Source organism: Panthera onca, chromosome B1 (genome assembly GCF_046562875.1).
Source record: "Panthera onca isolate mPanOnc1 chromosome B1, mPanOnc1 haplotype 2, whole genome shotgun sequence".
NCBI classification, from domain to species: Eukaryota; Metazoa; Chordata; class Mammalia; order Carnivora; family Felidae; genus Panthera; species Panthera onca.
Genome location: NC_138342.1, coordinates 30,894,799 through 30,911,633, shown reverse-complemented (window position 1 = coordinate 30,911,633; position 16,835 = coordinate 30,894,799). Strand labels below are relative to the sequence as shown.

At 40.3% G+C, this 16,835-nt stretch overlaps 1 long non-coding RNA gene across 2 annotated transcripts in view; it reads left to right on the top strand.

Moving 5' to 3' along the window:
* The first annotated feature begins 1,235 nt into the window (after positions 1–1,235).
* Positions 1,236–16,835, top strand: part of LOC132692622 (uncharacterized) — a 32,782-nt gene continuing 17,182 nt past the window's right edge. Inside the window, exons 1-2 of one of the 2 annotated variants that reach the window (XR_009616464.3) lie at positions 1,236–1,495; positions 7,211–7,275. This is a non-coding gene — a long non-coding RNA (uncharacterized LOC132692622). The remainder of the gene's footprint in view (positions 1,496–7,210; positions 7,276–16,835) is intronic. The other variant, XR_009616465.3, reaches the window with a different exon arrangement.

The following is a 16,835-nucleotide window of genomic DNA, read 5'->3' as shown; positions in this document are numbered from 1 at the left end:
TAATTCCATTTCTGGACCTAGTCAATTTGATTTTGTCTTTTGAGACTTTCAGGAAGAAGTCTCAGAGAGCCATTAAGCTTTGCTTGGGAGGTGCCATGGCCTTGTGGAATGAGACCATGTTTTAGAGTCAGTCATTTTGGGTTTTGTCCTGGCTCTGACTCATGCCATGTGACCTGAGAGAGAATGGCTTCACCTCAAGAGGACTTGATTTCCTCAACTATCAAATTGGTATAATAGTATAAACCCTGCAGGGATTGCTGTGAGGAGCTGTACACACACACACACACACACACACACACACACACACACACACACCATTCACAACGTGCCAAGCACATTGTAATGTTTGCACTTTGCAAATATTACCTACTTTAATACTCGTTATAACTTATGGAGGGGGAAATATTACTACTATCCCCGTTTTACATATAGGAAAACAGGCTCAGGGTAGTTGAGTAATTTAGCCAATGTCACACAGCTAATAAGTGGCAGACCTGAGTTACAAGTTTAAGCAGTCTGGTTTTGGAGTCTGTTTTCTTTACTGTTAGTATGCTGCCTCAAATGGTAACGATTTTTCAATCTACTTTTAAAATGTTTAATACAATGACTATAAGTTACCAGATGTGCGTGTACATGTTGCTTCTGTAGGAAGTTATATTACTTGCAAATAGGAAATCAACTGAGCTTTCCTTATCAGGCCTTTAATGAAAATAAAATAGAGCTACCACATTTAAAATAGGTTACTTAGTATTATTTGAAAAGTTCTACATTTCTTCAGACTGCTGCCTAAATTCAATATATTTGTCTTTGAAATTGGGAATGGCTGAATTCGTTGAGGAGTAAATTGAGGAAGCTCTTCTCCACTTAGTACCCTGCACTTATACTGACATTCTGAAAGACACAGCACCTCAGTACAAAGTTTTTTTCTGAAATTCACTCGTAGAACTATCCCCCCTCCCCCCAAATAGACATCACAATAATAAGTAATCATTGAGTTTCTACAATGAGTTAATAATCTCCAAAAGCAGTGATTCTAAGTGTGGGAAATCCTAGATCAGAGTTAAATATTTATTTTTAAACTTCAGGACTTGGCTGAGCCTTTAACACAGTAATGTGCTTGTGAGTCTTTCCGAGACATAGGGCATGTTGTGGTTTTCAACGGTGGGCTATGGGATATATGGTAGCTTTGTAATGTGTCAGCTTGGCTAGGCTGAACTACATTTCCCAGAATTCCCTTCTCTCTGTGTTTCCAGTTAGGGCAGGCCGCAAGTTACAAGGCGGAAATGGAGGAAATGGAGCGCAGCGGTTTGTAGCTCTCACGTGGTTGCTTATCTGCTGACCCACCTTACTGATGTGGGGCAGCAGCTGCCCCGGCAACTTCTCTACCTTTCCAAGAATCCTCTCTCAGCTTCTCCAACCCTGAAGCCAGGCGTATGTTTAACTCCCACGTGCAGAGCACCAGCTTCTCCTACAGGAGGATGCCCATGCCAGTGTGGTAAGAGGCAGTGAGACCTGGGTTCTAGCTGTGCCGTTGGATTTTAGCGTATCTTTATTCCCCCCCACTTTACATTCATCTTTCCTTCTTCATTGGACTTCAAGCTCCAACAACAGACAGAAAGACAACGGCTTTACTGAGATTTCTTTAAAAGTTCCCAAATTATATAATATAAAATTTGTGTATTTATATGATATTTTTAAATTAAAAAAAATTTTTTTAAATGTTTATTTATTTTTGAGAGAGACAGAGACAGAATGCGAGTGGGTTAGGGGCAGAGAGAGAGGGAGACACAGAATCTGAAGCAGGCTCCAGGCTCTGAGCTGACGTGGGGCTCGAACTCACAAGCTGTGAGAGCATGACCTGAGCCGAAGTCGGTCGCTCAACGGACAGAGCCACCCAGGCGCCCCATATGATATGTGATATTTTTAAAAGCAGAAACAAATGGAGACTAATCTTGAAAATTCCCTGAGCAGACAAAACCAGTTTATTCATACAAACAAAGCTTAATTTAGCTTATTTTGCAAGTCTAACTCAACCAGGGTCATTTCTTGTTTATGCCTCTGGAAATCATGAGGAAAACTTGAACTGTTTCCCAAGGTTGATATGAAATAACCACTGACCGATTCCCTATCATTTAAGAAAATTTACTATTACAACAGATCACTGGGAAGAAAAAACAGTCACTACTTTCTCACTATAGTAGCTGGTCTGTAACAATGTACCCTTGAGCCTCACTCCATGTTTTAGTTTGAATGCTCCCAGTTTGCAAAGTGCCTTTTAGGTGTGTGCACAATAAACTGTTACTAATTGCACTTTACTTTAGCCATCTCTTAATTTTTGACAATATATATATATATTATATATGCTATATATCATACTTTGTCTATGATACATAACATATAATATATATCATTTTTTGGTTTTGCTTCTGATTGGGGCCCTAATAGATACATAACCCTTGAGTCCTGGCACAGTTAATTACATCTTCAGATATGGTATTCTGCAAAACACTAATTAGGAAATTCTTTTTTTTTTTTTTATTTTTATTTTTTAACGTTTATTTATTTTTGAGACAGAGAGAGACAGAGCATGAACAGGGGAGGGGCAGAGAGAGGTGGAGACACAGAATCTGAAACAGGCTCCAGGCTCTGAGCTGTCAGCACAGAGCCCGACGCGGGGCTCAAACTCACGGACCGCGAGATCGTGACCTGAGCCGAAGTCGGCCGCTTAACTGACTGAGCCACCCAGGCGCCCCCACTAATTAGGAAATTCTAATGTAGTTGGGTCATCTTTTGGATGTGATTTTCCAATAGTTGAGTAAAAACATGTACAGAGCAAGTTATCACATAGCATCTAATTTGCCACTTCACTGAAGGCTATGGTAAGAAATAACAAGATTCTGTTGTAGGTTGAATTATGTTCCCCCAAAGTTATAGTCTAGTCTGAACTCCTGGTACCTGTGAATGTGACCTTGGATATAGGGTTTTGCACGTGTAATTAAGATGCAAATTAAGCTGAGGTCATAATCGATTAGGATTGACCCTAAATCCAATCACTAGTGTAGGGAGACACAGGCCAACACGGAGAGGGAAGGCACATGTAACAGGGAGGCTGAGATGGGAGTTATGTTGCCTCTATCATGAAACCCTAAAAATTGCCAGCAACGATAAAAAGCTCAAAGAGGCAAGGAAGCATTCTTCCTGGAGCCTCTAGAGCGTGGCCCTGCTGGCACCTTGGTTTCAGATTTCTGCCCTCTGGAATGGTGCGATAGTAGATTTCATACCAGTTCTTACTGTTGTTTTAAGCCACCCAGTTTGTGTTAATTTGTTAGAGCAGCCCTAGGAAACTAACACAGGTTCCAAATGAACTTTCTGGATGCCCGTGCTGGTGGCCATAGGTTGGAACTCCCACTTTTCATAAAATCTGTTGCAGGAAATCACTGAAGGGGACCGTGGTGGCCCTTCAGACAGTCTCAGTAATCGTGTTCCTGTTCATTGTGTTTTGAGTTCAACCCAGGAGGGACCATGTTGGATTGTTTCATACCACTCTCAGGCCACAAGCATCCATGTCTCTCATACAGGATCTCTGGGTTGTAGAAGTCCAGGGTTGTCATGGTGGGCAGAAGCTAGGGCAGCATCTCCAGTGCCCTGACCAGTTATCTCCAGAGGGATGCTCCCTGGGCAGGAGGTAGACTCCGGGCAATTAGTCCTCCTTGGATGGGAGGAAGCATGACAACTTAGAACTAAGTCTGTCTTGACGTAACTCCCAGGTGCTCTCAAAGGAAGGTCTTTCCTCACCCTCCCGGTCTAAACCTTAGTCCTACTGACCTTGAGATTATTCTGTGTCTTCCTCTCTGATCTGAGAGCTACTCCTTCTTTTCCCCTTCTTTCTCAGTCAGGGTCATCTAGCTAATACCTGCTAGCATAAAAACTCACTCTGTAGATGTGTGTCTGAGTTCTGACTCAAGCTGATTTTGTTTTTGCTTCAGTTTCTATAGTGGGTTACAAGTTCAAGGCAGAGGTGGGGGTGGAGGGATGGTGGAGGAAGTGAAAAGAGGCCTTTGGAGAGAACTATAATTAAGATTCAGAAGTATTATCCCATTATATGGATCAAGTTCCTTCCTTCCTTCCTTCCTTCCTTCCTTCCTTCCTTCCTTCTTCCCTCCCTCCCTTCCTTCCTTCCTTCCTTCCTTCCTTCCTTCCTTCCTTCCTTCCTTCCTTCTACCTCCCTCTCTCTATCCCTTCCTTCCTTACTATACCAATCATCCACATATTGATGACATAATGTGAGTTACTTAGCTAACCAGTAGACCATAAGGATGTTCCATGATTCCTGGTTTCTGGAGGCTCCCAATCTATCAGGGGTGCTGATACACAGAACTCACAATGTGTCAATTACTTACTACAAGGGCCGCTCTACTTCCAGAGGTTCAGTGATGGTGGGAAGCAGAACATGCCAAACAGAAGAAATAGCATGTGCAAAATCCCTAAGGTAGAAGAGCATGTCTTCACCAAAGTAGATTTAGGGAACTGTGTGTAGTTGAGACATCTTATAGGAATCTTGAGAGATGAGACTAGAAAGGAAGGTGAGATCCTTGAAAGGACTTGAATGGCATACCAAGGAATTTGCAACTTAGTATCTTTACCGATAGGGTGGCGTAGGAATTTCCAAAGTTCCTGAACAAGGAAATAAATGATCATTACACCCTAGAGATGCCTTTCTACAGACCCTGTATGTAACATGTACTCCAGCCGGACTGTAATGCCACACAGTCGGGGAACATGAGGCTAGTACAGTGCTTGCTGCAGATACAGTGTTGTCTATCTCCCCAGTTGTGTGTTGAGTGAATGAATGAATGAGGCTTAGAGAAGTAATCATCTGCGGCCAAAGCCTGACGTTTGAATCATGATTCTGGGAGGTTTACAAAGGTTAATAGAAGACAAATCAGAGGAACTGTCAGCTTTGTTGTTGCCATCATCTTTCTCACATTTACTCTAAATCTCTCCTGCTGTGATTCGGCCCAGAGCCCCTTGTCTTTTGTGGCAATGGGAGGTAACCAAGTAGCACCTTTCCTTGGAGCATAAAACATTGGTGTGCTGACGACCCACACTGAATTGTCCTCAATATCTCCAGAAGAAACAATTTCTATTTTTTAAAATCAATTTTTTCACGAATCCTTTTTCCAACTATTTGATCATCTTTGCAGCTGACCTGGATTTTCTGTCCCTTCCCCTCTGTTGGCTGCCAATATCTTGCCTGGAAGAGACACAGCTTGAGCTACATGGTCTCTAAGGGAGCAAAGTCTGGCCAAATCCTTTGGGCTGATAAGGAAGGGCTAGGAAATGGTCCATATCTAATATTCGGATAATGTTTGGGTCCCAGTCAATAAACTAATGAGAAATTACGGAAGTTCTATCTTGCTGACTTAAAAGGAATTAGAATTCAATAAAATACACAAAGCTAAAATGATAATAAACCGTGTTTTGAGGTTGTTGAGAAACCAAGGTGCATTGGCTATGAAGTGGGAGGGAAAACAATAGATGTTGAGGGCTTGCTTTGTATGAGAACTTTGCATACTTTCTTTTAATTCTTTAAAGAACTAAGAAGCAGACCTCTCTTCCTGTGTAAGGAGTGAGAAGATGAACATTGGAGAGTTTAATTAACTTGCCCAGGGTCTCCCAGGGACTGACCAAGCCCGGACGTAGCCCACATCTGTCCAATTAAAAGACCAAGGCTCTTTGCCCATTGTCCTGAAATTGGACACAAAATCGAAGGACCATCCCAGAGTGGCTATTTATAGAAATCACCACCACCATTTATTGAGGACCTCTTAGACATCAGGTCTTTAGACTAGATAAATCTTACATAAAGTATCGGATAAAATTTAACCTACTCTTTGTTGCAAAGCTGTTTCCCAAGAGTTACTATTCCCATTTCACAGATAACAAAACAGGTCCAGAGAATTTAAGGAACTCTTCCGTTTTTACAGTTAGTAAGGGACAGAGCTGGGAGTGGAGGCCAATGGATGCCTCTCCTTCTACTTCATCTGAGTGCCATCAGTTATGGCAGTCAGGAAAGGCTGCCCCAGGCTCAAGAGCAGGGGTACCAGAGGGTGCCGACTGTGGGGAGGAGCCCCAACTTTTATTAGAGCAAGAGCCCTGAGGCAGATGGTAGCTAGATTTCACTTTACCAATCTGACAGTTTTACTACTGGGAGCATTCATACTCAAAGATATCAAAAGCTAATGTTCCTCCCTTAGATCATTTTTCCCCCCTGGAAGGTTGGGACAGTTACTTTTATCAATTAAAGTCCTTCTGAATGGCGTAGAGAGTGGAGTGTTTCTCCAAACTTCAGTGTCCCTAAGAATCGCCGTGGGTACCTGATTAAAATATGGTCCCTAGACCTGACCCCTATGGAGAATTTCTGATTCCATAGGCCTGGAGTGGACCTGAAGAAATTTGTATTTTTAACAAGTACCCTAGATGTTGTTGATGCAGGTGTGAATTCTGCCTGTTGAAACCCTTGTGTAGTGGTTGAGATTCTGAGTCTGGATCCCTGGTACCATCACTGTGAGCTCTGTGATGGTGAGTGAGTCATTTAACCTCTTAGCCTCAGTTTTACTATCTATGAAGTGGGAATAAAGATGATACCTACCTACCTGTCAGTCATGGGAGGATTAAATAAAGCAATGTGTGTAAAACAGTTAATGTCTTTCTGGTTCAAAGTAAATGTTCAACTACTGTTAGCTATTTTTATACTAATGAGAAGTTAGTCATTTACAGAAAAAAGATTGAGTCATTCTTTCCACTAGAAATTTTTTATGTCTTTGTGCCTATGAAGATGGGGGGCTGGGGAGGAATGTATCTGTTCCTGGAAAGGTGCATAATATAGGAGTTTTTTCTTCTGTAGTACTTATTTCAAATGTTCTTTTTTATTTTTCTTTTCTTATTTCTTTTCTTATTTTTCTTTTACCAGTATTTAAATAAATAAAATTTATTTATCGGAGTGCCAATGGATTCTTTGTAAAGGAATTCCTTGCACATTGATAATCACTAAATAGATCTCTGGTTGATGAGTCATTCATTTTCCTATGGGTCCTGTCAGGGCTCCTTGGAAAATTTCCTTTCCTCTGGCTTTTTAAGAGAAATGATAATGGAAGAAGCAAAACTCAGAAAGTTTGGAACAACTTCCTTTTTCCCTTCACACTCCCAGGTCAGAGATGCCCACACCTCAGAGAGAGCCCTCCCCTGGACTGGAGGTATAAGGACATGAGCCAGGTAGGTCTCCATTCCAGCCCTCTGACGTCAGGGCTGCAGCCAGACCCCCCAGGCACAGGATCTGTGGAAAAACACCTGTGCATCCTGGCTTCCCTGGAAATAAAGCCCAAGCTCTTCCATGTGTGTATATGACCCTTTAAATATCCTTGTTCTGGTTCCTGTTTATCTTTACAGGTGCCTCCGCAGCCACCCGCACCCCCCCTCCCCCACCTCCTTGGTCCTCTTCATACTTACAGTTTGTTTATTGGAGCCTTATTTTTTTCTCCACTCTGGGATTTTCTAATGCTATTTCTTTGTCTAAGCATGTTTTCTTCTGTTCTTTCTACCTTCATATTTCCTGTAGATCTTACTTGGATGTTCTTTCCTATGGGAAGTCTTCATTAGGTATTAGTTGCCCTCCTCCATGTTTCTAAAACCTAACAATTATTGCTATGACACATTTAGCAAAATATAACATTATTTGCCTTTGTATTTGTCTCCTCTACTAGGTCAAAAGCACCCTGACTCAGGGAGCTTACCTTTCTTACTCACTTTCTACCCACAGGACCCCATCACAGGCACAAGGTAGAGACTCATTAAATAATTACTCAGTGAATAAACATGTTGTCTTTTAACACCTGCCAGAGCACTTCCAATGATGGGAAACTTATTATCCCCTGAGGCTACTGGATCCATTTTTGGAAGGATCTGCCCGTTTGAAAGCTTTTCCCGATGAATGAATAGAAATCAGTGGTCCTATAACTTTCCAGGAGAGCTGGAAAGTTTCCACAGTGTTGGAGGCCGAGATAAAATCTCGAGTCCTGTCATCATCTTACGGTCTTGGAAAGGCTCTCTAGTTAAGATTCCAGTGCAAAATGAAGATGGCATTTTTAAGGAAGGGCTACTGGATAGAGATAGAAATGTTGTAAGAGTCAAACTGATCACTCGTCTGAGATAGAGAACATTGTTGTTTTCTTACTACACAAGCAAGAGAGGTGAAAGGAGTACCTCTGGGCAACAGGGATGGAGTGGCCTCCCAGAGACAGGTGCTCTGTGTCTGTGACAATAGACTTAGGAATTTACTAAGAAAGTTTGAATCATTCTAAGATGTTCTGATTCATGATTGAAGCTCCTTGAGTGAAGGAGATAGTGCCTTTCCTTTAAAAATGGAAGGAGTACAGAGTGCCTGAGTGGCTCCGTTGGTTAAGCATCTGACTTGATTTCAGTTCCGGTCATGATCTCACAATTTGTGAGATCGAGCCCCATGTCGGGCTCTGCACTGACAGCATGGAGGCTGGTTGGTATTCTCTCTCTCTCTTTCTCTCTGTCCCTCCCCTGCTCTCTCTCTCTCTCTCTTTCTTTCTCTTCCCTCTTTCTCAAAATAAATAGATAAACATTAAAAAAAAATGGCAGCAGTACACTGAGGGTGTTAGCATCTGTTCTGTTCCAGGGTGGTAGTTGTAACTTATAGTCCATTGAATTTGCTTTTTTCACCCCAACCTCCAGAGGGAGATTTAATTATCCTCGATTTAGAGGAGAGAAACAAATTTCATGAAGTAATTGACCCAAGGTGACACAGTTAATCATTACTGGGCTGAGACCCTTTTCCCAGTATTTTCCCACCACTTAATGGAGTTTTGTATTTTTACAACATACAAAACATACGGTCACTTACATAAACACAGTATTTCAAAAGATAAGATTCCACCCTCACCTGCTTTTAAAAATCGCATTTTGTCTTCTAAATCGTCCTGACTTGAGAGGTCATGTACAGTGATATCTAAATGCTAAGTTACATAAAACAAAAGAATCTAAAATAGTGCCATTTTCTTCACTACTTGCTACACATTTTAACATTTTAAAACTGTGATTGAAGCACACACACGATTTCTCACCTCCAGTCAGAAGAGTATTCAAATTGCCTAAATAAGTATGTGCTTGTAATATGTCCTCAGAGACTATTTCCACATCAGGGATAAACGTATAGGTGTAATGAAACAACTAATTGAAAACTGATGGCAAGGGAGGCTCTATTATCAGAAATAGTGATCATTTTCTTCAAAATAACTGAGGTAAATAAAACCCCACTATTTGCTGTTCGTTATTCATCCTTTCTCTTCCAAGCCCTGAGACTCTGAGCCAGCCTCACTGGGCCGGTAATTTGTTAAGGGCACAAGCATGACAACTCTCCTTCCAGTCCAACCCCAACAACATCAATGGCACTTGATGAGTCTGAGGGGCATCAGAAAGCCCTGGCTGGATTGCAGCACTGAGATCTTCCTTGGAATTATGGGATCAGAGTCTATCTTTGGCATTAAGATCATAAGTTTTAGAGGGGTGCCTGGGTGGCTGAGACGGTTAAGCATCCCATTCGATGTCAGCTCAGGTCATGATCTCATGGTTCGTGAGTTTGAGCCCTGCACGGGGCTCTGTGCTGACAGTGCGGAGCCTGCTTGGGAATGTCGTTCTCTCAAAAGCAATAAATAAACATTAAAAAAGAAAGTTTCTTTTAAAAAAAGATCATACTTTTTACAGAGCAAAATGTAGGTTTCAGAGAGAGAGCAAGAGTTGGGCAGAGGGACAAAGGGAGAGAGAGAGAATTGGACGCAGGGCTCAATCCCAAGACCCTGGGATCATGACCTGAGCTGAAGCCAAGAGTTGGATGCTCAATTGAGCCACCCAAGCGCCCCTCCAAACTTTAGTTTTTAAAAGAGAACTCATGAAGATGGATGTTTAGGGCCCATCCTGGGTACACTGTCACATTGGCAGTTCTTTTATTTTGCAGTGTCTTTCCAACTTCCTGAGCCCCTTCTTCTCTGGTAACCTGCCCAGCTTCCTGTATCACCAAATGCAGCAGGCCATTCATTTCCCCCACCTTCTCTACCTGGACTTGATTTTATCTGAATCTTTTTTTTTTTTTTTTTTTCCCTCCTGCCTCAGCCCCATTCATTCAGGGCCTTTCCGGATGATTGGGCTAATTTCCGATAAATTCATTCAGAAAAGATAATGGCTTAATGTGTCAGACATTTACGAGGACTTGCATTTCAGGGGATTAATCCTAATGGTGGGAGGAATCTTGAGAATTTCAAAAGGACAAAAAAAAAAAATGTTGATATTATATACCAGACTGTACAACGGAAATATAACTTGAGCCACAAATATAACCTGCACATGTAATTCAAAATTTTCTAGCAGTTTCTCGAGAAAGGAAAGACGAACAAGTGAAGTTAACTTTAAGAATCATATATTTAACCCAATATATTCAAATTATTATCCTTAAAAATATAATCTGTATAAAATTTATTAATTATTATTATTACCTTATTTTTGTTCTAAGGTTTTGAGATCTGATGTGTATTTTACACTCACATCTCAGTTTGGACTATAGCTACCTTTCAAGTGCTCAACAGCCGCATGTGGCTTGTGGCTACCATACAGGACAGCATGATTACATTCAGATAAATTAAGAGCACATTGTCTGTGTGTCTGTGTGGAGATGAGGCATGGGAGAGGAGTGGGGTGTGTGTGTGTGTGTGTGTGTGTGTGTGAGAGAGAGAGAGAGAGAGAGAGAGACTTTATTGAGAATGTAATGAGGTGATAGGACTGGAAACAACAAAAGAGAGAGAAGTGTGTGTGTGCTTAATTTCCAATTGAATTTAAGAGGCAGTGTGGTATAATGGGAAGAGTGTGTGTAATTTAGATTACAATTGAAACTCTGCTGTGTGTTATTGGACACATTACATAAGCTCTGTGAACCCCAGATTACTTATTTGCAAAAGAGATATAGTAATAACCACTTTAGAGGATTGCTGAATTTAGAATTTAACAATAAATATACAGAAAAGCCTGAGTGGGGAACTCTCAATGAATGCAAATCTGCCTGTCCAATCCCCCACCCCTCCCGCCCTCACCCCCACTAAGGCTCGGAAACCTTTACATTTTTCCTTCTCTTTTCCACACCACCTACCCAACCAACTCCTCCTCAAATGCTAGTTAAATTCTCAACTTCTCTGTGAAACTTTAAAGAAAGATACTTCTGCAGTTCTTACTAAACATCCTAAAGAAAAATTGGCAGGATCGTTGAGATTTGATACCAAGACATAGTTCAGCTCCATATTTACCAGATTAATTCCATTTCTATGGCTAACATTTTGTTATCTGTGAAATGCTTTTATCCTCTCTTTATCTTTCTAAATTCTATTTTCCATATTGCCAGGCTCATATTCCAACTTGTGTCTGAAACATTGTTAGATCGCTTGAGTCTGCAATCACCTTGCTCTCGCTTCAATCATATCACGTCTTCCCCAGTTTCTATCAAGCTGGATTCTATGAATGAAATTTGGTTCCTATGGCTAATTAATAGGTTTTCTTGAAAAAAAAAAAGTTCTTTGACAGAAAAAAAGTAAGCTGGTGAAATTCTGAGTTAAAGAAGTTGAATTATTTTATTTTCCAGTGCTTCACAGGGAAATGTATATTGTGAAACTACAAAGGGGGAGGGGACAATTATTTGCAGCATTTCCCAAATTTATCAATCAGGGTAAAAAGTTCCTATTTTTTTCTTTTAACTACTTCATAAACTAGCATTTCAAAGAACTCATTTTGGGATACACTAATATATATTATGAACCATGGCAATTTAATATATGCATCCTTAACATCTCAAATACACTTTACTATCATTTGTTTATGCCTAAACTTCCCAATAGCAGCATCGTGATGCACATTGGGGCTTAAAGCTTAGAAAGTTTTCATGAGTTTCTTTCTTTCGTTCTTTCTTTCTTTCTTCCTTTCTTTTCTTTTCTTTTCTTTTTTGTTCTTTTCTTTTCTTTTTCTTTTCTTTTCTTTTCTTTTCTTTTCTTTTCTTTTCTTTCTTAATCCTTTAATTTGATCTTAACGACAATATTCTGAGCCAAAAATATTTGAGAAGACCAATATTCAACCAGTATTGGTTGAGGAATATGTAACAGGCACTGAACTAGGTTCTCAAATACAGAGGTAACCAAGAGAGACTTCATAGCGGCAGACAGACATTTAACGAAACTTTCACAAAATCCTTAAGTATTTTGAAGAAGAGTGGTAATTGCTAATGCTTATGCAACCCTAAGTCCAAGCCATTTTCTAAACAGTTAAATAATTCTCAAAATGACCTAGACACAAGGTCCTATTATCTCCATTCTGCAGATAGAAATTGAGACACAGGGACACAGTGACTTGCTCAAGGTCATACAGAGCCAAGATTAAAACTGAGGCAGTCTGGCTCTAGAGCTTGACCTATGTTGTATTACCTCCATCTATAGAAGTAAGGGAGTATAGCAAGATCATGTGGCTGGAGACCTTGCCTAGTGTGCATTTTCATGGAAAGAGCTAATGTTTAAACTGCATATTCCAGGGGCTCCTGGGTGGCTCAGTCGGGTGAGCATCCGAGTTCGGTTCAGGTTATGATCTCATGGTTTGCGAGTTCGAGCTTCACATCAGGCTCTGTGCTGACAGCTCAGAGCCTGGAGTCTGCTTCAGATTCTGTGTACCCCCCCCCCCCCTCTCTCTCTGCCCCTCCTCCACTCACACTCTGTGTCCCTCTCTCTCAAAAATAAATAAACATTAAAAAAAAAATAAACTGGGGGCGCCTGGGTGGCGCAGTCGGTTAAGCGTCCGACTTCAGCCAGGTCACGACCTTGCGGTCCGTGAGTTCAAGCCCCGCGTCAGGCTCTGGGCTAATGGCTCGGAGCCTGGAGCCTGTTTCCGATTCTGTGTCTCCCTCTCTCTCTGACCCTCCCCCGTTCATGCTCTGTCTCTCTCTGTCCCAAAAATAAATAAAAAACGTTGAAAAAAAAATTTAAAAAAAAATAAACTGAATATTCAATAGTGAGTAGGATTTGGCCAGCAACATGGGTGGGAAAAAGCATTTTAAGCAAGGTGAAAAGCATGTGTGAAGGTGTTGAGCAAGGAACAAGTTTGGCACTTACAAGAAACTATATAAAGGCCAAAGTGACTTGGCTCTAGTGACCTAGGATGGAGAGCAGTTCATGCTTTTCAACCTTGTTGTGTAGTAAAAATATAATCTTTAGGAGACGGGTAGTGCTGATGGTACTCAATGCCATAGAATTGTACACTTAAAAATAGTTAAAATGGTAAATTTCATGTTATGTGTCTTTTACCACAATCAAAAAACAACTGAACGAATGAGAAAATAGAGGAAGGAAATATGATAAAATTGCAATTATTAAGGCTAGGTGATGGATATATGGGAATGTATCATAGTATTTTCCCTACCTTGAAGTATATTTGAGTTTTTTTTATGATACAGTTAAAATAAATGTAATAAGTATTCTTTTCAACCTAAAAACAATGAATAGTGATTGAAAGACTTTAAGGAGAGCTATACGGTTTTTAAGATGCTATGTGGAGAATAAAAAGGATAGTTCAGATGGTTAGGTAGAGGAATATTATTTTGTCTATTCAATAACCACGAGCAAAAGTGGATGCATTTAAAAATATTTAGGGCGGAGAATCATCAGACTTGGTGATTGGATATTGTGACATTTCTGGCATGAGCTACGGTATAAGAGGAACAAAATCAGGAGGGTATAACGTCATGGAAGTCAAAGAGAAAGGTAGTCAATGTTTGAATGCCGAGAAGATCGCAAGCGAAATGATCATTGAAATTAGGAACACAGGGGCACCTGGGTGGCTCAGTCGGCTGAGCGTCATGATCTCACTATTCTGTGCTGCTGTCAGCACAGAGCCTGCTTCAGGTCCTCTGTCCTCCCCTCTCTCTGACCCTCCTCCGTTCTCTCTCTCTCCCTCTCTCTCTCTCACAAACATAAATAAACATTAAAAAAAAGAAATTAGGAATATAGGAATTATTGTAACTTTTACCTAGAGGGCTTTTGGTGGAGGGAATAGGAGTCATTTAGTTGTAGGTTACTGTTACAGACTAAATTCTTATGTTCTCCCCCAAATACCTATGTTGAAATCCTAACCCCAATGCGAGGGCATCAGAAGGTGGGGCCTTTTGGAAGACATCCGGTTTAGATGAGGCCATGAAAGTGCAGATGGATTTGTTGATATGAGGTTGGGAAGTTAAGGGAATTTCTATCCAGTGGCTTCATCTTTCCTGTGAAAATATAATTAGAATCATAGGAAAACTTTTACTGATGGTTTATTGACAGCCGATACTGTGTAAAACATTTACATGTACTGACTCACTACTTATGAGGGAGGAACTATTACTATCTCTATTTTACTACTACAAACCTGAAGCCCAGAACTGTTAGGACATATATGCCTAAAGTTACATTAATTTTTAACATTTATTTATTTATTTATTTATTTATTTATTTGCTCAAGTATAATTAACATATAAAATTAAGCTATTGAGACTACCCTAAGATGAAAAGCTTTTTGCACAGCAAAGGAAACCATCAGCAAAACAAGAAGACAGCCTACTGAATGGGAGAAGGTATTTGCAAATGATGCATCAGATAAGGAGTTAATATCTAAAGTTGCATTTAGATAAATTGCCGGAAGCTGAATAAAAGCCTGGACAGTTCGCTTTTAGACAGCTGGCCGAACAACAAGCCATGTTTTGTTAAGGCCATCCAGAGATGGTGAAGGGGATACGGGAGGGGTTGGTCATCTGAGGAGTGTGAAGGGCAAAAAGAATCTGCAGAAACTGATTGGAATAATGTGATAAGATCATAAGGGATGTTGAGAGCTACCTTGAGACTGGGAATTACAAATTGAAAGTGCCATCAATCAACCTGGTGATGTGATTTGTTCCAGAACATTTCAGCTATTTGAATGCAGGTACTGGGAAGACAGACAGTCCGGTTTACCTAAGGTTAGGACTTAACCGGGTGTGGCAGAGTGACAAAAAGACAATGGAGAGTGAGGGTGGCTGCAATATTCTATAAGGAAAGAGGCTTTTGGGAATACATCCCTCTCATTCAAAAGTCTTTCTACTATGGTAGTATTTTTCCTCTCACTGGTCTTTTCTGGCAAAGACTTTGGTGAATAGATCATAGCCTTGCAGTTCAGTTAAATTCAACACACTGTTACAGCAACTTCAGTATCTGTTAGCCTCTCTGATGTGTGCTAGGTATTTTAAACTAGGACTTTGCTGTTTATATACTATTAATGCTGTTGGTGCCAGAGATTTTGTCTAAAAGCAGTGCATAAGATACTTAAATGCCTTTGCTCTAGCCTACCCATTTATTCCACTTTGGTCACAAGGGCACATCATTGATTACTTTCAGATTTCTTTTACGTCACTTATGTCACTCCATACTAAAAAATGTTAATGTTATACTCACGTGAATAGACCCTAAATTTACACCTTAAATTTTATTGTATAATTTAAGAAGTTAAGATTCACATCTGAGAAAAAAAAATCAAGAGTCCAATTAAAAAAAAATTCTGTATACATCATAATGACCCATTTCAACAAACCTTTCATAATTAAGACTTGGGTTATTGGAGAGCGCTGAATAATCTTCATGGTTGGTTGGACATAAGCTGGTCATCAATACACTGTGAAAAACTTACTTTTAGGATGATTCTGATGCCCTGAAATAGTGGAATGGATTCTGAATCACAAAAATCTGGCATAGGTTAAGCAATAATGAAATGGATCATTAGAAGTGATTTTATTTTGAACCTATCAATGCAATTTGTAGGCATTCAAAGTCAATAGAATGCAATAGAATTCGTTGTTAGAGATACAGAATCTTGTGCCCCATTCCAAAGTGACTGAATCAGAATCTGCATTTTGATAAGAACTTCAGGGAATTTGTATGCACACCGCAATTTGAGAAAGCACTGGTCTAGGTCAGCATTGTAGTAATTAAGTATTGTGATGGCTTGCGATGCTGACTCCCATAAACACCCATTTGGTTTTTATGGTTTTGGTCTAAAGATGAGCTCATCACCTGTAAGCCCTGATGTTTTTTAGGTAAAAGGCTAGTTTGAGAGGAAAACAGGGAGGAAGACGTGGGATTTATTTTATTCTAGACTTGATATGACTGGTCTGCAAAAGCATCCATTCACAATTCTGATATCCCTTTTCTCCAGTCTTTCTCCCCTCCGGCTCTCCTCTTTCCTTTTACAATGCTCGTGCCCCTCAATTTAAAAACCCATGATTTGCAAAAACACTAGTTTCTAGACTCTCAGCAGCCAAATATTTGTTGATAGAAAAGAGTTAACCTAAAGGACATATAAAGATGGCAGGATTCTTATGGTTCAGGAAAGTTTGAAAATCATCACATGGGGCTTTAACTATTGGAATGGTTGACAGGTTTTTGTTTTTGTTTTTTTTTTCCCTATGACATGGCAGAATGTTGACTCACAGGAATTAATGTGATTAACCTTCAGCCAAGGCATGTTTGAGGCAAAGAGGTGAATCAGACTCATTAGTTTTTGGTTCTGGAGCAATGAAGGATCATGGCATTTGCCCTGTCCGTGTCCTTCTGAACAGAGATCACCCCAATTCTGTCATTACTGCTTCTGAGCCTTTTTCTCCATTTTCCCCCCCAAAGGCATAAAATGCCAAGCTGAGTAATCAAAAGACAGTGGCTATTCAGTGT